The 21,792-nt window shown below is 40.8% G+C and overlaps 1 long non-coding RNA gene across 2 annotated transcripts in view; it reads left to right on the top strand.

The window, feature by feature from the left end:
• Window positions 1-566: 566 nt before the first annotated feature.
• LOC117010625 overlaps window positions 567-21,792 on the top strand; it is a 59,712-nt gene continuing 38,486 nt past the window's right edge. Inside the window, exons 1-3 of one of the 2 annotated variants that reach the window (XR_004420722.1) lie at window positions 567-1,001; window positions 11,732-11,816; window positions 15,857-15,967. This is a non-coding gene — a long non-coding RNA (uncharacterized LOC117010625). The remainder of the gene's footprint in view (window positions 1,002-11,731; window positions 11,817-15,856; window positions 15,968-21,792) is intronic. The other variant, XR_004420723.1, reaches the window with a different exon arrangement.

The raw sequence follows: 21,792 nt of genomic DNA, 5'->3' as shown, positions 1-21,792 counted from the left end.
TAGGGAAATTAAAATAGAAATACAGTACTACAAAGAAACAAGCTCCAAACCCTGACAAAGTCAGAGTGTAACCTGACACCCTGTCAGGCAGGGTGTTGGCAGCAGTCCCATTAAATGGTGGCTGCATCCTCCTGCAGTGACAGATGTAGTTCAGTTGGAGCAGTGCTCCTGCAGAAGGTGCAGTTTCGCTCCGGAGGTCCAGTGGTGATGTGGAGAAATCCAGTTTTCCTCTGGAGTCCAGTGGAGAAAGGGGCTACCTTAGTGTCCCAAAACCTCTATTTTTATTTTGGTAAGAAATGTTGGGTTCTTCCCCCTGACTGGAGCAACTTCCAATGGGATGAAGTAATTTTATCCGTCACACAGTGGGACTCAATGGGCCATTAGCAGAAAATGACTCGCTTGAGGAAGGATTGGTTGTGAAAAGATAAACAATACCCCTCCTGGTTTCAATGGATGACCCATTAGCAGAATATCTCCCACTTAGCTAAAGATCACTGCCCCCACCCTCAAGAGATGGTGATAGAATAGATACCTTTTATCACACTCTGTGTTGTAACCCAAGACAGTTGCCGACACGTGGACGTGCAGTTTATAATCAGGTACGGCTTGATTTGTCACTGCATCGTGTTTACTTGCGCATTTTTTCATGCAAGAAAATCCCTGAAAACATGTCTGCTGAGATTACAGAGGGGATTTATTTACAATTTTTATTAAATTAATTGTTCATTTGAGTGGTGTGCATTGAACAGGATGCGCTTTCATGTCTCATTTGTGGAATTTTAGCCTTGTTCTTGAAACTAATGACACTTTTGAAAAGCTATAGGGTTTTGTTGTCTACTGTGGCTGATACAGTCTGTGTACTCAGGGTGTGATAAAGTTCATGATAATGTGGTTAAGATGTACTTTTTCTGCACACTTTTAGAAAGAGTACTGTCGCCAAAGATGAGAAGAAGAAAAACGTCCAGCAGATAATCCAAAAGAGGAGTTGCTTTCAGCTAAAGGTATTAAAATTTCTCTTATCTGCTTTGTGGTATTACAATGACTTTTTTTTCTCTTTGTACCTTTTTTTCCTGTTGGCTTTTCTTTCCTCTAAGTCTTGGAAAGTGCAGGGAGCAGTTCTAAAAATTTGTATGGATTGCTTTCATTTTAAGAACTTTAGTATTTTATAATCAAAATTAGTGGAGTTTAACAAATTTTCCTGAAAGGTGTTTGAAAGATGTAAACCGAAATTACTGTGTTATCACAAAAGATTAGGTAATATACCTTTTTTATAGATTTAAATCATGCTCTGTTTCAACCTTGGAACGTTGAATAGAAGTTTCTGTAGTTATGGAGAATATGCTGTGTTTACACAATGTGTTCATTATGCTTTGTAGTATATGTGTGTATGCTGGCATGTCATATGCATGCATGTGTATGTGTATGTGCGTATGTGTGTGTGTACATGTAAATAAAATTATCCAGACTGTCAGGCTAGACCAAATCAATCCCTCGGGATGTGATACTGCTATTCTGCTTCAGGATGTTTTGAGTTTGTTTGTGCAAGAGCACAGCCAGCAGAACAGTGGACAGATACCATGACTGCTACAAGTGGGCATGCTTATCATGCGTTCTGTAGCACAGAAATTCTGCTGCAGAAGCAGGAGACCAGTAGCGAGGGTATGCACGTGTTACCATGTATCTGGTCATGTACATATGGTAGTTCAAGGCTAGAATAAATGTAGCAGGAGTCACAGTGAGTTCTTAAGTTTCAACAAAGGTGTGGCATTCAGATAACACATTCCTCCCAGTCCTATAATATCATTTGCTCCTGTAGTTTGAAGAGGCCTGCAGCAATCATGAGCAGCTCATTAATCAGCCACTGTCACAGATTATAAGATCAGTGTCTACCCTCTTTAAATAAGTCTAGACTTAGATTTCATCTTCAGCTTTTATCTAGGAGATAATTCTTCCAAGGACACTCATTCATATGGGAAGAAATATGAAGCATGTTAAAAGAATTTATTACAGAGGGTGTGAACATTCTGTGTCAAAGCTAACTCCTATTTGCAATACTTGAGTTCAAAATTGTGCATTAACCCTCTAAGGCATAGTCTGTACATGTATGTTTATAAACTCTTCAAAGTTCTTGCTAGTGAATACTATCCTTTGATTATCATTTCTGAGGCGTATGCTAATAAAACTTTTGTTGCTGCGAGTATGGTGAAGTTTTCATGTTGCATAATATAATCACTTTCAGAAGAACTTGGAAAGTTTGTTATTTTTGTGAGGAACTTATACAGCAAATTGTTACTTCTGTATTCTGGCAACTGCTAATTGATTTAACATTTTCCCTTAAGCATAAGGGACTTTGTGATATCATCTTTGGCTCAATTCTTTTTAGTATGTTAAAAATTCTGATGCCAGTTGTACAAATTTTTTTAGAATGTGTCTCTTCCATGCCTAGAAGGACAAAGTTAAAAAATATAGTTGTGAGGATAGAGTTGTGAAGGTATTTTCACGACATATAAGTGTTAATAATACATCTTTAGGCTTGTGTGAAAAGAGTTTGACTCTCCATCTTTTGTGTAATAAATCTTTACTGCTGGGACTATTGTCTTCAAAGCTGAAGGATTTATGTAAATGCATGTGAGTATCCCCAGCTAGTGACCCCTCAGGTGAATGGTTCATGTTGTCCTGTAGTTATCATCTTTTGGCCACTCCATCCAAGTGGAGGTGCAAGGAGAAGAGAGCTAGGGAGCATGCTTCTAAGAAGCGGTGGGTCTTGAAAGAGTGTATAATGAAGAGATTTTGTAGGGTGGATTCAGGCTGCATTCTTAGGTCACAGTTAATTTCAACACAGTCATTTCTAGTATCTTCGTGAGCAGCGCCACGAAGTAGATCTTTTTCTCTATTGGTTGGTTACAGCACCTGGACTAGTAGAGATTGTAACCTCCAAACATGATACATAGAGTGTCTGTATAACATATGAAAGGAGGCAGGACCCACAAAAACAGCATAAGAAGAAGGATTCTGTCTAAGTTACAAGTTCATTAATGAACACATGGACAAGAGGTTTTTTTCCACTTTGAGTGGAATGAAATTCCTTTCTCCATTTTGGATTTTACCAATCTTATCTGACATCAGTCCTCTTTTGAAAAAGTGAAGAGGATATGCTATGGCACTTCCATCTGTATAACTGCTCAGTTGTTAAAGGATTCATGAAACACTAAAGCAGCTCAGTTTCTGCTCTCTCCTTTCGCTTAATTGACCTGAGCCAAACTTTTTATACAGTAGTGACCTGTTCACTGGATTCTTTGAGGTTACACATGATGAAATTTCTCTACTTTAATTACTTATTATACGAGTTAATTTATTGGGATGTAGAGATAATGACGTCTACCTAATAGTTTATAGAGGTTAAGACCTGTCTTGGAGTTCCCTCATGCAGCAAGTATCACACTGATTTTATAACAGATGCTGTAGCAAGCATGGAAGACCTCCTCACTTTCCTGTTGTCCCCAGCATCTTCTGTGTACAGACTCCTGTCTGCTAAAGATTAATATCGTTAATGAGTCAAACTCCTTACATGTGGAAGGTTTAATTCATTAATCCCAAAAGGCTTTGGATACAGCACTTTCTAAGTACAATTGCATCACTTCCTGATGCAAAATCTCAGCAGGAATTTTGAGAATCTAAATTTTGAACTAGGACACCCTATGTCTCTGTATAGAGACATCTTAGTTTTGGGATTGTGCTTCTAGTCTGCTTTGGTCTTTAGGATTCTTAGTTAAGCTTGAAAATACTTCCCCCGTGTAAGCAAGGGATATCAGAAATCACTTTTCAGACGTTGGTACCATATCATAGATCACATGATGGAATTGAGATGCTGTTAACAGGCGATAGATGCTGGCAACCCCTGTCTGTACTAGCTCTCCAAAGTAGAAAAGACAGTCATCAGCGAGAGAGAAGGGAATTGGCGAGTGAGAGGGAGAAGTGATATTGGAGCAACAGCGGCATAAGTACAGTTGGCTGTGCTAAAAAAGTTGTATGAAGCTGGCTATTCCAGCTCAGTAGCCTAATTCTACCAACAGACACAAACTAGCTGTATACAGGACAGAGCTTTTGATCACACTCCAGTGTGTGTGTGTGTATGTGTGTATGCATAGTATATAAAGTAATAAAGTATATGTCCATGTGTCCACTCTTCTTCCAGCACATAGTTTTAAAGTTATTCATAGAAGCTTTTAAAGCATTGATTCAATTTTTAAAATAGTTCACTCAAACCACATCCCCACAGGTATGTGTGTTTAGAGTTACAAAAACATTTTGCCCTATACGTGTTTTTATATTTCATGTAATTACAGCATATTTATCTGAAGTATTTCGCAAGTATAGTTTTGTGTAATACTGGTAGGAGATTAAGTAATAGCTGCTTACTAGCACAATTGCACAAGAACATCAAGTGTAATAATGCTGTTCTGAGATTTGAGGTACCATGCATGCTTTTGGCTGCTTTGCTCCTGTGACCTTTATGCTCTTCTGGTTAATACAGCAGTCTTGTAACAATGCACATGTTTTCCTTTACACGAATGCCAGTAACCACTTGAGCAGGGCACTTGATTCCAGTTTTGATGGGTGGTGCCTATAATGGACAACGGTAGTGTTTCCAAGCCAAGTTGGCTATCTTTGTGCTTTACAGTGCCAAAAACTTCAAAGCTTCTTCGTTTTAGAACTCTAAAGCAATACAAGTTTGTGTTTCTTCATATCATCAAACTTAATTATTGGCAATAAGCAAATGCTGGCAGGAGCAGCACATCACATGGCTCCATTTCTGCTTTAGAAAAGGTCAGCATATGGCATAAACACTTTGCTGTATTATGCAGCCTTGTACTCTGATCACATAACACATGCTTCAGAAAGCATTATGCAATGTTAGACTCACTGATTAATGACTGCTTGCACAAGAAGTTTTTCATTACCCCGAATGCTAGCATCCTGGGAATGATTAACTTTGTGACATAACTTTCATCACATAAATATGGAAGATTCAAACATAGCCTCAAAATAACGTGTTTCAGAAATAACTGAACACTTTCCTGCTTAGTACTGTGTACAGTATTTGATTGACAACTGCTTTAAACCTTCAGAGTTGAATAGAAAAGCCTATTTGTGAGAACTGAAAACAAGATTTATTTCTAGGGTTTAAAGTTTTACCCAAGATGAATTTTTGAACACAGCAGCATCTCATTTGCAATGTTTTTCCTCTGCTTGTGTAAGTTTGAATTTCCTGAGAAAAATCTGTGCCAACTATTTTCAGTTCAGCCAGTGAGTTAAATAGAACAAGTCAAATCTAGCCCTTATTTAGACCAGCAACTGCATGTATGTAAAATGACTCAGTCCAGAGTGTTCAGTAGTACAGTACATACAGTTGTAGGCTTAAATGAGCATAGTGATAGCTCATTAAATTCGCAGTAATTGCCAATGTTTCTGCAGGCAGAGTAAGAAAGCAAAATATAGTCCCAAATGAAGTGTCTTGCGAACTTACAGCCTGAACATTGCTACACATTCATATTTAACATTTTCATATTCTGTTGATTAATCATTCCATGTTCAAATTATGCAGATTCTTATGTTAAAAAGCATAATGACAGTACATCAGTCATGTTATCATTTTCAGGATGTACAGAAGAGGAAAAGCCTATAAAAAGAAATGTTCCTTACCATATTCCCTCACATATGAAGATTCATCCCGGGTTTTGAAGTAATTGCTACAAGTTATCTATGTTTCAACAGCTTTATTAAGGAGAAAGTCGGTTTGCCTGCTTGGAAATTCAAGATCAGTGTTCACAAGGAAATATCTATATTAAACTCCCACTTACTAATTTGCCTTTAAATGTCAGACTAAAAAAAAAGAGACATCTGCTTTTTTATGATTCTCTCTCCTTTAAGTAATTCTGCTCATGAACTGCCACATTAAATAAAGCTACTTAAAGTCCTTGTAAGAGTGGGGATGGTTTAGGATGTCACCACATTGATGCATATGTGCCATGTCTTCAGAATTAAGAAGTACAGAAGGTAAACATTGACCTTCAATATGTTCACTTTAGTTTTTGCCTTTTCCTGCATTCCTACTGCTGCAAGCAGTAGCAAAGGCTAAAGGAAATGGCCTCTGACTAAGCATTAGCTACCAGCGTGCCCTCATTATAGCTGAGGGCTCTTATTCTCGCCTAGCCTACGTGCAGAGCCAGCTACTCTTTCAGCTGTGATGACGAAATGCCATGCATTTCTTCCTGGAATAGTGCGCAGATAAGAGGCCACTTGTTATGCTGAGGTTTCAGATGAACTCCACTAAGGGTTTCAAAACACTCTGTCACAATTATATCAGGTTTCTTTAGCAACCAATTCATTTCAGACACTTTTAAGATAAAAAGGGAAGAGATGTTAGTTTATTTTCCCTTGTGGTTTCACTGTTTAAACTTTTACAGGATATGACTGGATAGTTTATACATGGCCTGAATTTATTAATTTTAAAGAAAAATAGATCAAAATGGGCCTGTTTCTCTCTTGAAATTCACATTATTTGTAATCCCCTATGTGTGCCTATAACTTCAGAGCGGAAACAAAAATTCCCTTGCCTGTGATATGCTGTTAGAATAGTCCTGCTGTGCAGACCTGGTTGCTGAGTGCCTTGAACTTATTCTGGGTCCAGCAAAAGCCGAGAGTTTTGAGAACCTTGAAGCACAAAAGGTTAATCCTTTATACTGGAGTTGGGTTCAGAGTCTAAAATGTGTGTGCATAGTATGAGCCCCGTTGGCCTAAGTGTTTGTTACTTAGCAGTGGTGAGAGAACCTGCTTGTGAGATCATCTTGCAACCTAAGCATGCATTTAGGGGATTCCATGCACTAACAAAAGCACCTTTAGTGGAATCAAACAAATCACAGAAGGGTCCCAACTGTAAAAGAAAGAGGAATCTATGAAGTCTTTATTTCAAACCAGGTAATGCCATTAGAAACAGCAATAACTGTGTGCTATTGAAGAAAGGAATAAATTGTCTGGAATAAGCAATGGATCCTATGCAGGTTAAATAGCTTTCTTTGCTCACCCATAGATTCTAATGAAACATTTAGAATCTGTGATATTCCCCATTTGCATTGTATCTGAATGGCACTTTAGATAAAAGTAGTCAGTAGGAGTAAGAGTCTTATGATGATAAATCTTGAGTAAATCACAACCTAAATATGTATTTAATATGAAAAAAACCCTAACCCAACCCAAAATAGCATCTCTCCTTTATCCCTTCCCCTGCAATTCTCAACATTTACTACTCATTAACTGGGAACTAAAGACTTAATTCAATTTCCTTTTAAGACAACAAAATTTTATTTTTCCATTTACATAATGGAATTTGGATCAGGTCTTGCTTCTGTAATCTTATTCCTTTAATGGTTTCCAAATAAATGTGTAATTCCCAGTGAGATCACTAGGAATCTTGGCTATCCATAATCTGTTCTTTCTCTTCTTTTTTTTTCTGCAACTGTTCATCAGTAAAGAGAGTCATCTTTGAAAATATCCAAGGAACACTAAAGTTTTCAAAGTCACTGCTTGCCTTAATTATTTTTTGCTTCCCTTTCTTGGAAAAATTCCTTTCTTTAGTTACTGACTACTGGCTCAGAAAAAAAATAAGAATGAATTTCCCTCACAAATAAAATATTTCTTAATTGTTTACTAGAAATAGATGATTCTTGCACATTACTTTGAAAAATTCCTGTTGAAGCAGAACATACCAACAAAGCATATGTTTCTCCATTATTTTTCTGCTCTCTTTTCGTCAAAATGTTAGCCTAAGTACTGCTGCTACAATGGTCACTAGCAGACCTTTTAAATGTTAGACAACTCATTTCATAACAATTCTCATCCACGAGTATAAATATGAGTAATGGACATCTCTTTTGAACTGTTGTTATTGTGAACTTTGATTTCGAATAACTACAATAAGACAAACATGTTTAAAAATGGTACTTGTTAAATACTACTGCTTTTAAAATGTCTTCATTTTGTAAACTTGTTTATTACTCATCCTATGTGTCATTTAAAGGATCTTGCAGTGTCTTATCTCATTTTCTATTTTAGAAGATTTGGTCTTATTCTCTGAAAAAAGACTTTTTTTTTAAATGGAATATCATGGGGAAAAAAACCGAAACCAAACTACAGTAATCTCACGAATACAAGCCGCAGCAATTTGACAAAAATTTTGGTGGAAACCCGGAAGTGCGGCTAATAGTCGGGTGCGGCTAATATATTAATAATTTTCTGACCGTGCCAGCCAGAGTGCCGAGCCAAGCACCGGCCAGTAAAAGCCGGCATTTCGCAATTGTTACAGTGTTACCGTGTTGCCCTGGCTCCCTGCAGGCAGCACGGGGGGCGGGGAGAGAGGCGGGAGGGCTCTCTTTCCTCCTCTGCTGCAGCCCAGGGGAGGAGGGGGGGGGGGGGCGCCGCCATTGCCGCGGCCCGGGGAGGGGGGGGGAAGTGCGCACCGCCATTGCCGCGTCTCAGGGAGCCGGCGGGAGCCCCGCGCCGCCATTGCCGCGGCCCGGGGAGGGGCGGGAAGTGCGCGCCGCCATTGCCGCGGCTCGGGGAGGAGGCGGGGTGCTTTGTCCGCGCCCGCCGCCGGCGCCACGGGCGCGGGAAAGCTCCGTCCCCGCCCGCCGCCGCTGCCGTAGGAGCGGGGGAAGCTCCGTCCCTGCCTGCCACCGCGGGGCAGCGCCGACCCGGGGTGACTGAGCCCAGTGGCAGCGGCGGCCGGCCCCGAGCGGCAGCACCAGGCTGGGCCACCTGGCCCTGTCAGCGGCCCCTAGCGGGCTGAGCCTGCACAGCCTTAGCTCAGCCAGTAAACCCCGCCCTCCCGCGGTTCTGTTACTAATTGCACGCGGGTCTTCGCTGCGAACGACAGAGTGGCTTATATTCGTGTGCGGCTTATCTATGGACAAAAACCGAAATATTTGCCAACACCCAGAGATGCGGCTTATACTCAGTGCGGCTTGTATTCGTGAATTTACTGTACCTTTCTTGAAAATTGCACTAAAAGGATAAATGCTCTTCTGTGGTTCAAAACATGGAAATGTTTTAAACGGAAATTATTGCAATTGAAAATTCGTCATCTTAACTGAAATCACAGAACTAGGGAACACCATCCCACCAGCACACATACTAATGAAACTGGATTTCTCCTCCTCTTTGATCATTGCCACCTTCTGACCATTCTTTCATACAATCCCTGCTCCCACTTTCCCAATATTCCCTGCTGAGGAATGCATGCCATCTAACCTTGGGTATGTGCTGTATGTGCCTGGAGCCCTCGCAGACAGTGTGATGACCAAGCTGCAAGAGTTTTAATTCAGAAAGGAAATGGGACAGGGACTTTAGGATGAGCCTTTTTAATTTCATCAAACCACTTTTCTTGAAAAACTAATGGAGCCTCCTTTTCAACCCTTTTCAAGCTTAGTTGACATTGTGTAAGGTTCAAAAGATTTAAGGGTGAGGACTGACTGATAGCAACTGACTGATAAGAGTGGTACCATGTTATATTCTGAGGCTACTGATGCATGGGTAGAGCATAGGAAATAGGAGCCTGGTTTTGTCTTGTTGAGCAGTCATCTGAGCTGTCAGAGGCACAAATACTCTGAGGATGGGGAAACTGCTGACAGGCTTCGGCCAGCAAGCAAGTGTCCGGGTCCTGAGCCGTCTTGAGCTGACATGGTGATTCATTGTTAGCAGGATCCAAACTAGCTGGATGCAAACAAGCTCAGATTTCTTTACACGCATTTGCAAATAATGCTAACATGCTAAATGCTCTAATGGGCATTAAAAAACATCCCTACAAGTTAGAATCTTTCCCACCTTAACTTAATCAAAGTTAAAGATAGAAATGGGGAGAGTCTTTATTGTGCTGTAAATAGCTTTATTCTAAGTCATAAAAGCAATAGCAATAGTGCTTGCTAGTCAGTCATTCATGACTAGAATGTAAACAGTTTATGCTGGTGATAACTGATAAATAGGTATATTGAACACTTACAGGGGTGTTGTGACCTGCAGTATTGTTTGATGAAATAAATAATGTTTACAAGTAACATGTGACTTTCAATCTTGCTATGAAAGATCTGAGGTTTGGGAGTAGGCTTTTTATACCTATTATCTATTCTTGATAGAATTATTTAATTTCTAGAAGCAGATGGTGATTTTTAAGCCCACTGCTATTTTGGTGTACTTTAAAAAAAGAAAAGAGCCCTAAAAATAGACCTAAGTTACCATATCCAGCAAAAAAAAAAAAAAAAATATGTTGTCAACTCTTTACTCTGCTGTGCTGAAAACAAATCTGTCAGCAATTTCTCTGGGTTAAAGTATCTGAGCACTGTGGGGGAAGAAATTTTTGTAGTTTTCTGGTGGGTTTTGATTTAGTTGGTTGGTGTTGGTTTGTTTTTTTTTTTAATAAGAGAGCATTTAAAGTGGTTTTGTAACAGAGTCCATTTAATGCTTTACATATTGAAAAAATTACTATCTGTTATTATTAAAGACACTCTACCAAACTGATGAAACCTACACTCCAGTTAATGTTGTGGATCAATTGCATGAATTAGACTTTAAAGTCTGAATCAGTCTGAAATCAGCATCTTCAGCTCTGCTGGAGCAGACATTAAAAATCAGCCTATTTTCTGTAATTACCAAAATGAAAATGAGAGTGGCAGCTATTCATGCACAGAAAAAAAAAAAAAGCACTGGTAACGCATCTGAGTCTAATAGGGCTCTTATGTTTGCCTTATAATTTAATACATTTCTTGTATTAAAAGTGTGGTTGATGAAGTTACTGAATGGGAAAGGAATAAGACTTTTGCATTCCCTATGCATCTACAGGTGATTGACGTATCAAGAGACTGACAGTACAGTATTTTCAGAAGTATTTTCAGTATTATATGATTTTGGCATAACTCTTGGCATAAGGACGAAGTATAAGGGTTCAGGTAAAATAATGTGGTATCTATCACATGAATGTATTCTAAAAGGATGGAGGAAGAAAACCAAAACCAGCTCTCTAAGGTAGGTATTTAGTGATCTCATTGCAAAGTATTTTACTGGCAGCATTTGCATCTGAGGTACAGCTCTTTAGAGTCAAATCCTGTGATGTATTAAGAATTCTTACTATCTTTTGAAGATTGGCAATATCAATAATTCCCCAGATCAATACTTTATCTTACCAGTTAAGTGCTGTGAATGATCACTTCCTGTTTGGAGGAGCTCAGAGAGATGTAATCGTGTATCATCCCTGCTGACAGCATCAACTCTTTTTCATTGATTCTTGAGGAGTAGTCCCCATAGTTTGGTCCTCCCACATAAGTTAGATGCTTACAGCAAGCAGTGTGGCACTTCTTGTCAGAGTTCAGCATATGCTCCATAGCAGACCTTTCTTCAAGGCCCCTGAACTTCACTTGCAATGTTCCATTGGAAAAGTTGTCTCTGTAGGTGTATTATCAGTAATGTTGGCAGCTATGACACTGCAATGTGGAATCCATTGGGCTGGAAACCAAGTTGACTGAAATACTCCTGGAGAAAAGCTCTAGAGCCTGCAGGCTGTCATGTAAAAGAAAGGTGGGAGGAGAACCCCTGATACCCCTGTTGTAGTTCCACTGAAGAGTAATCTACCTCCTGTGTAGGTGCTGTGCTGAACTCTGCCCTGACCTATGGCTTCAACTTTCAGATCCATGTCACACTGCCCAGCATTGAGTGTACGGTGGAGTGAGATCCTACCTGCAGGAGCCTGATGCTGCTTGCTACAAGGACAGGTAGATTGTATGTGCCTGATATCAGCAAAGTTTGCTGGGGTCATGGAAATGCTGTAGGTTACAGACCATTTCAGGGAATAGTCATATCTGGTAAGGTGTATACATATAGATACTCTGGTGTCAGTTTGTTGCTCTGTGTTTCAGATTCATAACTGCAGTAATTGGTGCCACGCACATCTGTGTGTTTGCTTATATTGTGGAATCACATTGCGGCCTGACCTAGATCTGGCCCTTCACAGAACACTAGGACTGGGTGACACAGACTGTGAGGTAGGGGGGAAAACGGAAACCACATGGAAACAGTCTAACTTCTTTTTAGAATGGTGAACTAGTACAATTTTGTTCAAAGAAAACCCTTCTCTACCTTTTAATCTTGCACAGGCTTGACACTTTTTGACCACAATTATCATTGTCTCAGTATTACCATCAAAACTGATTCTGAACCTTCTTACCATCTTCCTTATTCTCCAAACACTGATATTTCTGTTGTCCTTCCATACAGTAACAAATTATTTCCTTTCTCACACCAACTCTTTCATGGGTATTAAAAACCTACTTTTCCTACACAGATTTGCTATCCCACAATCCTGAGATGAGAGAATCCGTGGGATGATGGAAAGTGTGAAAAAGTGCCTGATGCTGCCACGACAGGCATGTGATTAGCTGTGATGCTTGTGCTGAGGCAACAAGCAGACTGGTGTTTAACTCCACTGAGGGTTAACTTACCTAGGCAGGACAACGTGGTCCATGATGATTTTGAGATAAACTTTTGGGTATGCAGTCATCCACTGTCTTTGCTGAATGAAATAAATGAGGGAGATGAAGTGTGTAACTGCTTTTGTGCAAATATTGTCATTCAGATCAACTTAACCTGATGATGATCTTAGAAGAAGAAAAGAAGTCGCTAAACAAACAAACTATTATGTTCTTGGCAGTAGGATTTGCTTTGCAAATATGAACATTTGGCAAATTTCTACATTTTTCTCTTCAAGCTAATTTAAAAACTGAGAGAAAGAATCAAAATCAAATTTGAGGATATTGAGTTGCCCTGGCCTAGCTGAAGTCAACAAGATTTACAAGTCTTAGCAGAAGACAAGGCAGGAGATCTACCTCCCTAAGAAAGAGGCACAAATACCGTGTTTTAAGGTTTATAAAGGGGTCTTCATTTGAAGAGAATGGGAAATGAGCAGAAATTAAACTACACAGACCTTATAATACTAGTATTTTTTGTGAAAGGATGTAGACTGGTGATGGGTATGTCGTTTTGTGTGTTTATCTGTGTGTATCTGTGTAAGCACAAGGATCTGTAAGTGCATTTCAACAGCTCCAACTCTCCACTATCTGTCGGTATCTCCAGGTGCATGTAAGTCATCTGAATCCTACAGTCTTAATTGCATAACACAGACATATTACAAAATATTACCACACCAAGAGCGTTTACATTATTTCGTAACAAAAAGAAATACTATTACAGAACATTTTTACCCTTAAGGGAAAACTACTAATTATTTAAAACACTGTATGTGTGCTTGTTTTTGTTGTGTGGGGGGTATATGAACCTTATTATGGAGAACCATAGGGGTGGATTAAAGCAGGATCTATGGGATACAGCCGCAAGGTCAGAGGAGTTTCAACAGACAAGAATGTCAGAAGCTATGCAGGAAGTACCAGCACGGTTGATTATAATGAACTTACTGGGCCGATGTTGACTTAAGTCAAGGGGAAAGCAGTTCTTTTGAAGGGAAGGCAGCTGTGTAAAAGATTGTCATAGGCAATGGTGAAGGCAATGATTGTCAGAGGACTTTGGTGAAGAGCAGATGTTTGGGTCTCCACGTGGAACCCAGACACAAGTGTTAAACCAGTCTCTAGACTGCTCTAGACTGCAAGTGAATTGGTGGCTTCTGATACAAATTAATTCAGTTACCTGTCTCCTCTGTTCAAATCTGTATTTGTTTCTTGCTGTAAGGCAGTAGTACAATTAATTGGCTACTGCCTATGCCTTTCCTTGTTGGCAGTTTTTTCAGTGTATAAAATTTTGGTGGGTGTTTGGTTGGTTGTTTTTTTTTTTCAATGACTGATGAGAAGTTCTTTTCCTGCTCCTATGATTGCTTCCATGCTTCATTTAGTTACCTAAATGGAGAGCTCACCTCCCTCAGGTGGGTGTCTCAGTTTCCTACCCATGTAGGCTCATTTTCTTCCACGTGTTCATGAATGTCCCATGCACACACCACTGATTGCTGGTCACTAGTGCAATTTCAGTGGTTTTGAAAATTTGTCCCTCTAGGCCGAGGCACCACTCAGGCTGTTTTCCTGTGAAATAAAGACCTATAGCACTTCAGGAAAAGAGGCAGTGACAAAATTATCCCATATCCAGCATAAAACGTGTATCACTTGCAACTATGCTGAAAAAGAAAGTGAAGAAAGTGGTGGCTATTATTTTTTTTACATCAGCCTGACCCAATGAGTGACATAGATGTACGCTGATGTGTCAGACTCAACCTCTTCAGGGGTTGATAGGATGAACACCTGGCTTCTATTTTTTAAGATAAGGGCTTGGCCATAAATGAGGTGTCTAATCATCTTGAGATAGTTTTGAGTCATTCTGGAATGCAAAATCCAACACAATCCTGTAAGGGTTTAGGTGTTTTTGTGGACAGACTAGGGCTGAGCATTTTGTGGTTTTTAATTCTGAGGATTGTATTGCGGATACATAGTTCTTTTGTTGTCTCTGAGAGTCAGAATTTGCCTGACCAAATGGGATTTGCAAAATACTGGGTTTTATACATACTTAAGTCTAATTAATTTGTAGAACAGGGTTTATTTCACCATATCCTAGCTCCTCAGGGAGGTGATGACATCAAACATCAAACCTATCTGAGTTCGAAAAGTGTTGGGACAATGTTTTCAGGCACATGGTGTTATTTATTCTTGGGGTGTCCTACACAGGGAGAGGAATTGGACTTGATGATCATGATGGATCCAACTCAGCGTATTTTATGATTCTCAGATCCTAATGGGATGAAATATGAGATACAAAAACTATCTACAAAGTGCAAGGAGCTCTGCTAGAAGACTACAGTGATGGCTGGTGTACTGGTGGGAGATTAGCACGTTGTGGCAATGGACCCTCAAGATTTTTAAGCTGAAACATGCATCTGATCTGAAAAATAATTTTTCAAAGTGCTTTCTAGGGCTTTTTATTCTTCTCTCCAGAATTCTATATTAATACAGTGAAACTTAAAAATAAACCCCAAAAAAACCAAAACAACCAAAAAACTCATTCATGTGATACTTGAGAGCCTTTATCCTTCTGCCTCTTTTGGGACCTTCTATCCCTTTCATGGAACAGCAGCATGAGGGTGTATTCTCAACGTGCAAACCTGACTCTGGATGACAGCCGAGAGGACACTGTCTGCAGTCTCCTTTTCATGGTTCCACTGCCATAAATTCTCACCTGCTGAGCTGGAACAGGGGAGTATGCTTGATGGAATGGAAACTTCACTGTTAGTCAGAGGAATTCCCCTCATAGGTCAGGAAGTCCTTTCTTGGTCAAGTGTCATAAGGTGACTTGGGAGCAAATGTGTACTCTGCTGCTATCCTTCTGCTCCAGCTGTCTGTTGAGAAAGATGTCTTTATGGTATGTAGATTTGACTAGAGCTTCACAAGTGGCACTAGCAGTCAAGATTCACACAGTGTTTCTGAGCTTGCTGTTGCATTGCTTAAGCAAAAAAAACCTAATGCTTCACCCCAGGATGACAGGACTTAATTCCTGTATGCCATCTTGAGCCTTTCAAAGAAAAGTAGTAAAGATTGCTTTAGCTGGTCTGTACTGGGAAATAGTTTGTGCTTGTGCTCATTTGCCTGTTTCCACATAACACAGACTTCTTGTGAAACACATCAGGAGATGTTATTATGATGTTACTGCATGATTTTGTGGCAGCTAGCACCATCCAAATATTTTCCACACCTTTGATCTATATCCTACAGCCATTTCTACTTTGTGGGTCCTCATATACCCTTTCTCCCAAAGCTCCTTCCAGGTGCCCCCACATCTCAGCAACCTGCAAGACAATATTTGACTTAACTGTCCACTCAAAGACAGGGGGTTTCCATCTGTCTGACCATGCAGGACATGTTTTCACTTGGTAGAGGTGGGTCAAAGTTGTAACTTGGTGTACCATGTCTGACCTATTTGTCTTTCAAGCCTGGTGTATCACATCTTTATTTACCCTAAACACGAGCATATCTCTGCAGATAGAAGACAAGGCTCCAGGATTGGACAAGTTACCCAGAGCTACTAACAGAGAAGTCTTTATAAACTTGCAATTGCAACTGCAACTGGTAGTCAACTGGACTTAATCTGTGAGCGTTTGAAGGGAGCTAGAGATCCAGCAGCTGAGAGGGGTCTTGCTTATATAGCACATATGATGTGCCAGCACATACCACTTCATTACCATTCCTCTGAGTAGGCTTCCCTTGCAGTATTCTCTGAACTGACTTACAAGGTAGCACTTGTCAACTGTTTCGATAACCAAATCGATGACGTCTTTTTATACAATTGTTTATATTATCAAAGTTTTCATACTTGAAAATGAGAATATAATAGGTGTGTGTATTAAAAATGTCATATAATATACCAGCTGTGTGGGGGGCAATGCATATATGCCTGTGTCTATTTAATAGCTGTAAAGTCAGAATTTGCACAAACTGTTGCTGTTCTTTTGTTATCCAAGGCCTTTTGTATTGGTATTATGATGAACTCACAGCTAAAATTTACTCTCCAGATTATAAAAAGGGTGAAAATAGTTCTTGTGCCAGTTTGTAACTGTATGTTACTAGACTTCTGTTACTGGCTTAGGGTAGCAAAAAATAGACCCATATGTGCTTATATGCTAAGAAAACACTGTTTCACAGAAAATTTTTATTAAATTATAGATGGGTTCTCTGTTGTCATTGTTCCTCAGTTGCAGCCTCTCTGCACACCTCACCAATGCCACAAGCAGCTCTAGGCTGTGGGACATTGCTTACACAGTACTCTGAAGAAGAGCATCCTGTGCAGTGCACTTGGTACTTGGATACATTGGTCTCAATTATACCTCTTCCCCTTTGATAAAGGATCTTTTCAAACAGTAAAAATACTCAGTGGGACATAGTGTTTGATGATTTTAGCAGATATCAGTGGCTTTATTATCTGGAATGGCTTAATTAATATTAAAAATCAAGTATACCTTAAATTAAGCACTAAATTTTTCAAAAGAATGGACAAAAGCATTTTTCAGGTGAACACTAACTGAGTGTCTACTGAGGTGATGATTACAGAAAGGAGTGATGTATAATTCTGTGAAATACATGCGCAAAGCCTACTACATTTATGTATGTTTAGAATGTCTCTATTACATATAGGCATTAATATGTAATTAATGTAGTTGCATATATACCTGTGTACTTATCATACCCTCATGTATGGAGCATACTTTAAATGTTTTTTTGTGAAAAGAAGACAACCAGAGTCATTCTAGCTTTGAAGAGCAACTTTGCCAGTGTGGCACAGCCCTGCCTCTTCGGCTGTAACAGTTTAATTCCCATCATTATCCTTTTGGGCTTGTCTGCTTGAGAAGGGTGCCTAGGAGTGATGATTTTCAGTCAGGAACTGATTTACCTGATATGGCTGGATTAGAGCAGCATAGACCTTTTGTGTGTGAGTTCCAGCTATCGGCTTCACTTAGACTGATATTTCTTAGGGCTAAGGTGTCTATCTTCTGACTTGGGTCAATCATTTAGCATTTGTAGTAGTAAATTCACGAATACAAGCCGCACTGAGTATAAGCCGCATCTCTGGGTGTTGGCAAATATTTCGTTTTTTGTCCATAAATAAGCCGCACCCGAGTATAAGCCACTCTGTCGTTCGCAGCGAGGACCCATGTGCAACAAAGTTGCCAAATAGTAACAGAACGGCGGCAGGGCGGGGTTTACTGGCTCGGCTCGGGCTGCGCAGGCTCGGCCCGCTAGGGGCTGCCGATGGGGCCAGGTAGCCCAGCCCGGCGCTGCCACTTGGCGGGCCACTAGGGGCCAGCCGCCGCTGCCACTGGGCTCGGTCACCACGGCCCGGCGCTGCCCTGTGGTGACAGGCAGGGACAGAGCCCCCCCCCACTCCCGCAGCGGCAGCAGTGGGCGGGGACGGAGCCCCCCGCCGCCTCCCCAAGCCGCGACAGTGGCGGGCCGGGTCCCCCGCCGCCTCCCAGAGCCGCGGCAGTGGCGGCCCGGGTCCCCTGCTGCCTCCCCGGGCCACCGCAATGGTGGCGTGGGCTCCCCCCGTCTCTCCCCGGGCTGCGGCAGAGGAGGGAAGGAAAGAGCTCTCCCTCCTCTCTCCCTGCCCCCTGTGCTGCCTGCAGGGAGCCAGACTCCACCCGCGGTGCAACAGAGTAGCAATTTGTAACAATTGCAAAATGCCGACTTTGCAGCTGCTGGCTCGGCACTCTGGCTGGCACTTCTGAGGTTGTAAATGTCAGAAAATTATTCACATATTAGCCGCTCCTGAGTATTAGCCGCATTTCCGGTTTAGGAGCAAAATCTTAGTCAAATTGGTACAGCTTGTATTCGTGAAATTACTGTAATTGTGATGTCAGCATTTTTACTCAAATTTCAGCCTCAGCAAAACCCCAGTGCATAATCTGGAAGTTGGACTGCCATATTTAGAGAAGGCATCCTTTTGTCCATGATAAATATGGAATACAAAATTTCCAAGTTGTTGTCATTTTCCTTTCTCAGTCATCATTGCTTGTTTGCACTCATGTAGTCTCACAATGAATAAAATGGTACTCTTGTCCTTTTTCCTCTTGCTCAGAAGGAAGGAAGATCAGGAAGTTGGGAAGAACTGGTGAAGAACACAGGGAAAAATCCCTGTCTTAGACCTGAATCAGTGGCATAACTATCTGGTTTGAATTTGTAGCTTCTTGCCTGTCCCTAAAAATAGAACCTGGGTGTAGTGGTGGTGGTACTTTCTGAAAATAGAATCTGTACTTCCTAAAAATAAAGTTAATTTATCAGTGTAAGTACTATGGAGTACCAGCATGTAATCTTCTCAATCTCCAGTGGAATTCAGAACTCCTTGTCATTGGTCAAGATGAAGTTTTGAAACCCAAGTGGGTATTTTTAGCAGATTTCAGTAAAATAGATTCTTGTAAAACTGAAATTTGCTATGTCTGACAGAGCATTTTGTCTTCATCCTCTATCATGTTGTTTGAAAGACACAATACAGGAAATAAACTGGTTTGGTTATTTGTGACACTATTGAAAGACAACAGTTGAATGGAAATCCAAATATACTGAAATTGTATTAATTGTACATGGCAGTATTCTGGCTTGTGTTAGTTATTCAAAATGTTTCATTCTCTGAAAAGAGTAACACTGAAAAATTTGCATTATGCAAAAACTTATGCATGATTTGACTTTATGTGACTTGCCAAACTGTGGAAATACCTAGTCTGCTTGGTAGGACTGGAACTTTCTTCTGCTTCATTTTATTCCCCAGAATCAAAAAGCATTTTAAGGTCTGAAAGTTAATTTATATGACTTCTGACAGAACAAAATAGGTAGAGTTAAGATTAGAAGATAGGTCTTAGATTTTAATTACTTAATTTCTTTCAGCTCCTCCGTGTGTCTTTCTCAACTACTGTGTTGTTTGTATCAGTTAAGCTGGATTTGTCTGTGATCGTGTCTGTGAGCAATGTGATAAAGTTCCATTAACAGAAAGATTTTTTTGTTTGATTGTTGTAGCTGAGACGATTATATAATTTCTGGACCTTGTCTGTGTTGCACGGTGTATCATAAATGACTCATACAAAACTCTGTGTTGCTGTGCTAGAAGTTTCTGATACCCATAACAACTTGCTTAAAGCAAGTTAAAGCAGACAGCAGTACAAATTTGCCTTCATCTGGTTCCCCAGAATGGAATATTTTGCAGTGGTTTTGTTATTAAAATATGGTTCATCAGGGTTTTACTGATAGATCTTTAGCAAGACACTGTCGGTGTTGCTGCTGCCTAGCATGGTGTACTGCCTCTGGCTCAACCTGACCCTGCAGTGACCCAAAGTGTCTTGAAGTGGAAGTGGAATCATGCAGCGGCTGACACTGTGTGATACCTGGGAGTCTTTTCTGAAACAAAACCTAGGTTAGTTTTCAGTTTTCAGAAGGACATTTTGCTCTAGCAGCAGAAGCATCTTGGGAACAGTAGTGTTCATGAATATAGTTGTTCTTTGCCTTTCTAGCATTAAGAGAGATTAACTTGAAGGCTGGGGAATTGCTGATTCTTAGACTGTCTTCCAGAGCAGACAGAACTGGTTCCTAAATGCTGTCGGTCTCTGTGGCTGAAGCAGTAGTGCAGGCAGATTTTTCAGCCAGTGTACTGGAAACCTGTACTTCAAAGCTGATATACTGGCTACTAGTTTAAAACTTAAGTCTGATCATCCATGAGCTCTCTGAAAATCAGGGTTGCTTTGATTGCTCTTGTGACAGAGAGCAAGATTTTTTTTTTAATTTCCTACTCTGTTGTTAAAAAAAAAAAATCAATATTTTCTTCAAATAGAAACTCTAATTTACCACAACACAGAAAATGGTACTTTTCTAAAGATATCTTGCAAAGCTATTGAGCTGTGGCTTGTGGCCTTAAAGTCTAGGCTTTTATTTCCTCTAAATATACTCTGTTCTGTTTTCTATGTGTCTGTCATGTTCAATAAGTAACAGGCAGTGGGCACAGAACCAGGACTTGTGTCCCCATATATCATGTAAAACAAAACAGGCAGCTCTTTCAGTTGTAAAGCTAGGATGCCATCAGGGGCTTTTTCTGCAGTCACAGTGCTGGAATGGAGCTGCTAGAGTCCTGACATAGAGCGGCAACTTCTAACACAAGATGTGCTGAGAGTCCTACATATAATACGTACTATTCTAGTACCTGCTCTGTGAAGCAGTCTCACCTTTAAAATTTCTTGTTGCCCTATTCAGGTTCCTCCTAAGCCATCCTGAAGTCTCCCTTCTCTGTTTCTTTCTTTGCTGTCTTTTACTAGTGTAGCATTTTCTGCCGTAATGTCGAGGTCCTCCTGGTCTGCCTGTCCTGGCACTAAAGCTCTGCTCAGCATTGGCACGGACACTGGTACGCTCGGGTCTGTCACCTGCCCTTTCTCTGAGCAGTCACACAGACTTGGCATTGAACGCTCCCTCAGCAGGTTTGCCAGTTTGTCACCAAATTGTGTGATGCAGTCACATGGGAGGGAAGGGATGTCATCCACAGGGACCTGGATATGCTTCAGAGCTGGGCCTGCCTGAACTTCATGAAGTTTAACAAAGCAAAGTGCAAGATCCTCTGCCTGGATTGTGGCAGTCCCAGTCACAGCTACAGGCTGAGTGAATTGATGGGGACCAGCCTGGAGGAGAAGGAGAGAAGGATTTGGGAGTGTTGATTGATGAAACCAACTACGTCCTGGACTGTATCAAAAGATGTGTGACCAGCAGATCAAGGAAGGTGATTCTTCCCATCTACTCTGCTCCGGTGAGACATCACCTGGAATACTGTGTGCAGGTCTGGTGCCACCACGATAAGAAGGACATGGAACTGCTGGAGCAAGTCTAGGGGAGGCCACAAAGTTGATAATGGCACCTTCTCTATGAAGACAGGCTCACAAAGTTGGGGCTATTCACCTTCAGGAAGAGAAGGCTGCATGGAGACCTCATAGCAACCTTCCAGTGTCTGAAGGGGGACTACAGGGAAGCCAAAGAGAGATCCTTCTTTGGGAGCTGTAGTAATAGAACAAGGGGGAATGGCTTCTAACTGAAAGGCAGAAGATATAGATTAGATATTAGGAAGAAATTCTTTACTGTGAGGGTGGTGAGACTCTAGAACAGGTTGTCCAGAGAAGCTGTGGTTGGCCCATCCCTGGAAGTGTCCACAGCCAGGTTGGATAAGACTCTGAGCAACCTGGTC

The sequence above is a fragment of the Catharus ustulatus genome, chromosome Z, assembly GCF_009819885.2.
Source record: "Catharus ustulatus isolate bCatUst1 chromosome Z, bCatUst1.pri.v2, whole genome shotgun sequence".
Lineage (NCBI taxonomy): Eukaryota > Metazoa > Chordata > Aves > Passeriformes > Turdidae > Catharus > Catharus ustulatus.
The sequence above is the reverse complement of the archived record's forward strand: the minus strand, read 5'-3'. Positions and strand labels throughout refer to the sequence as shown.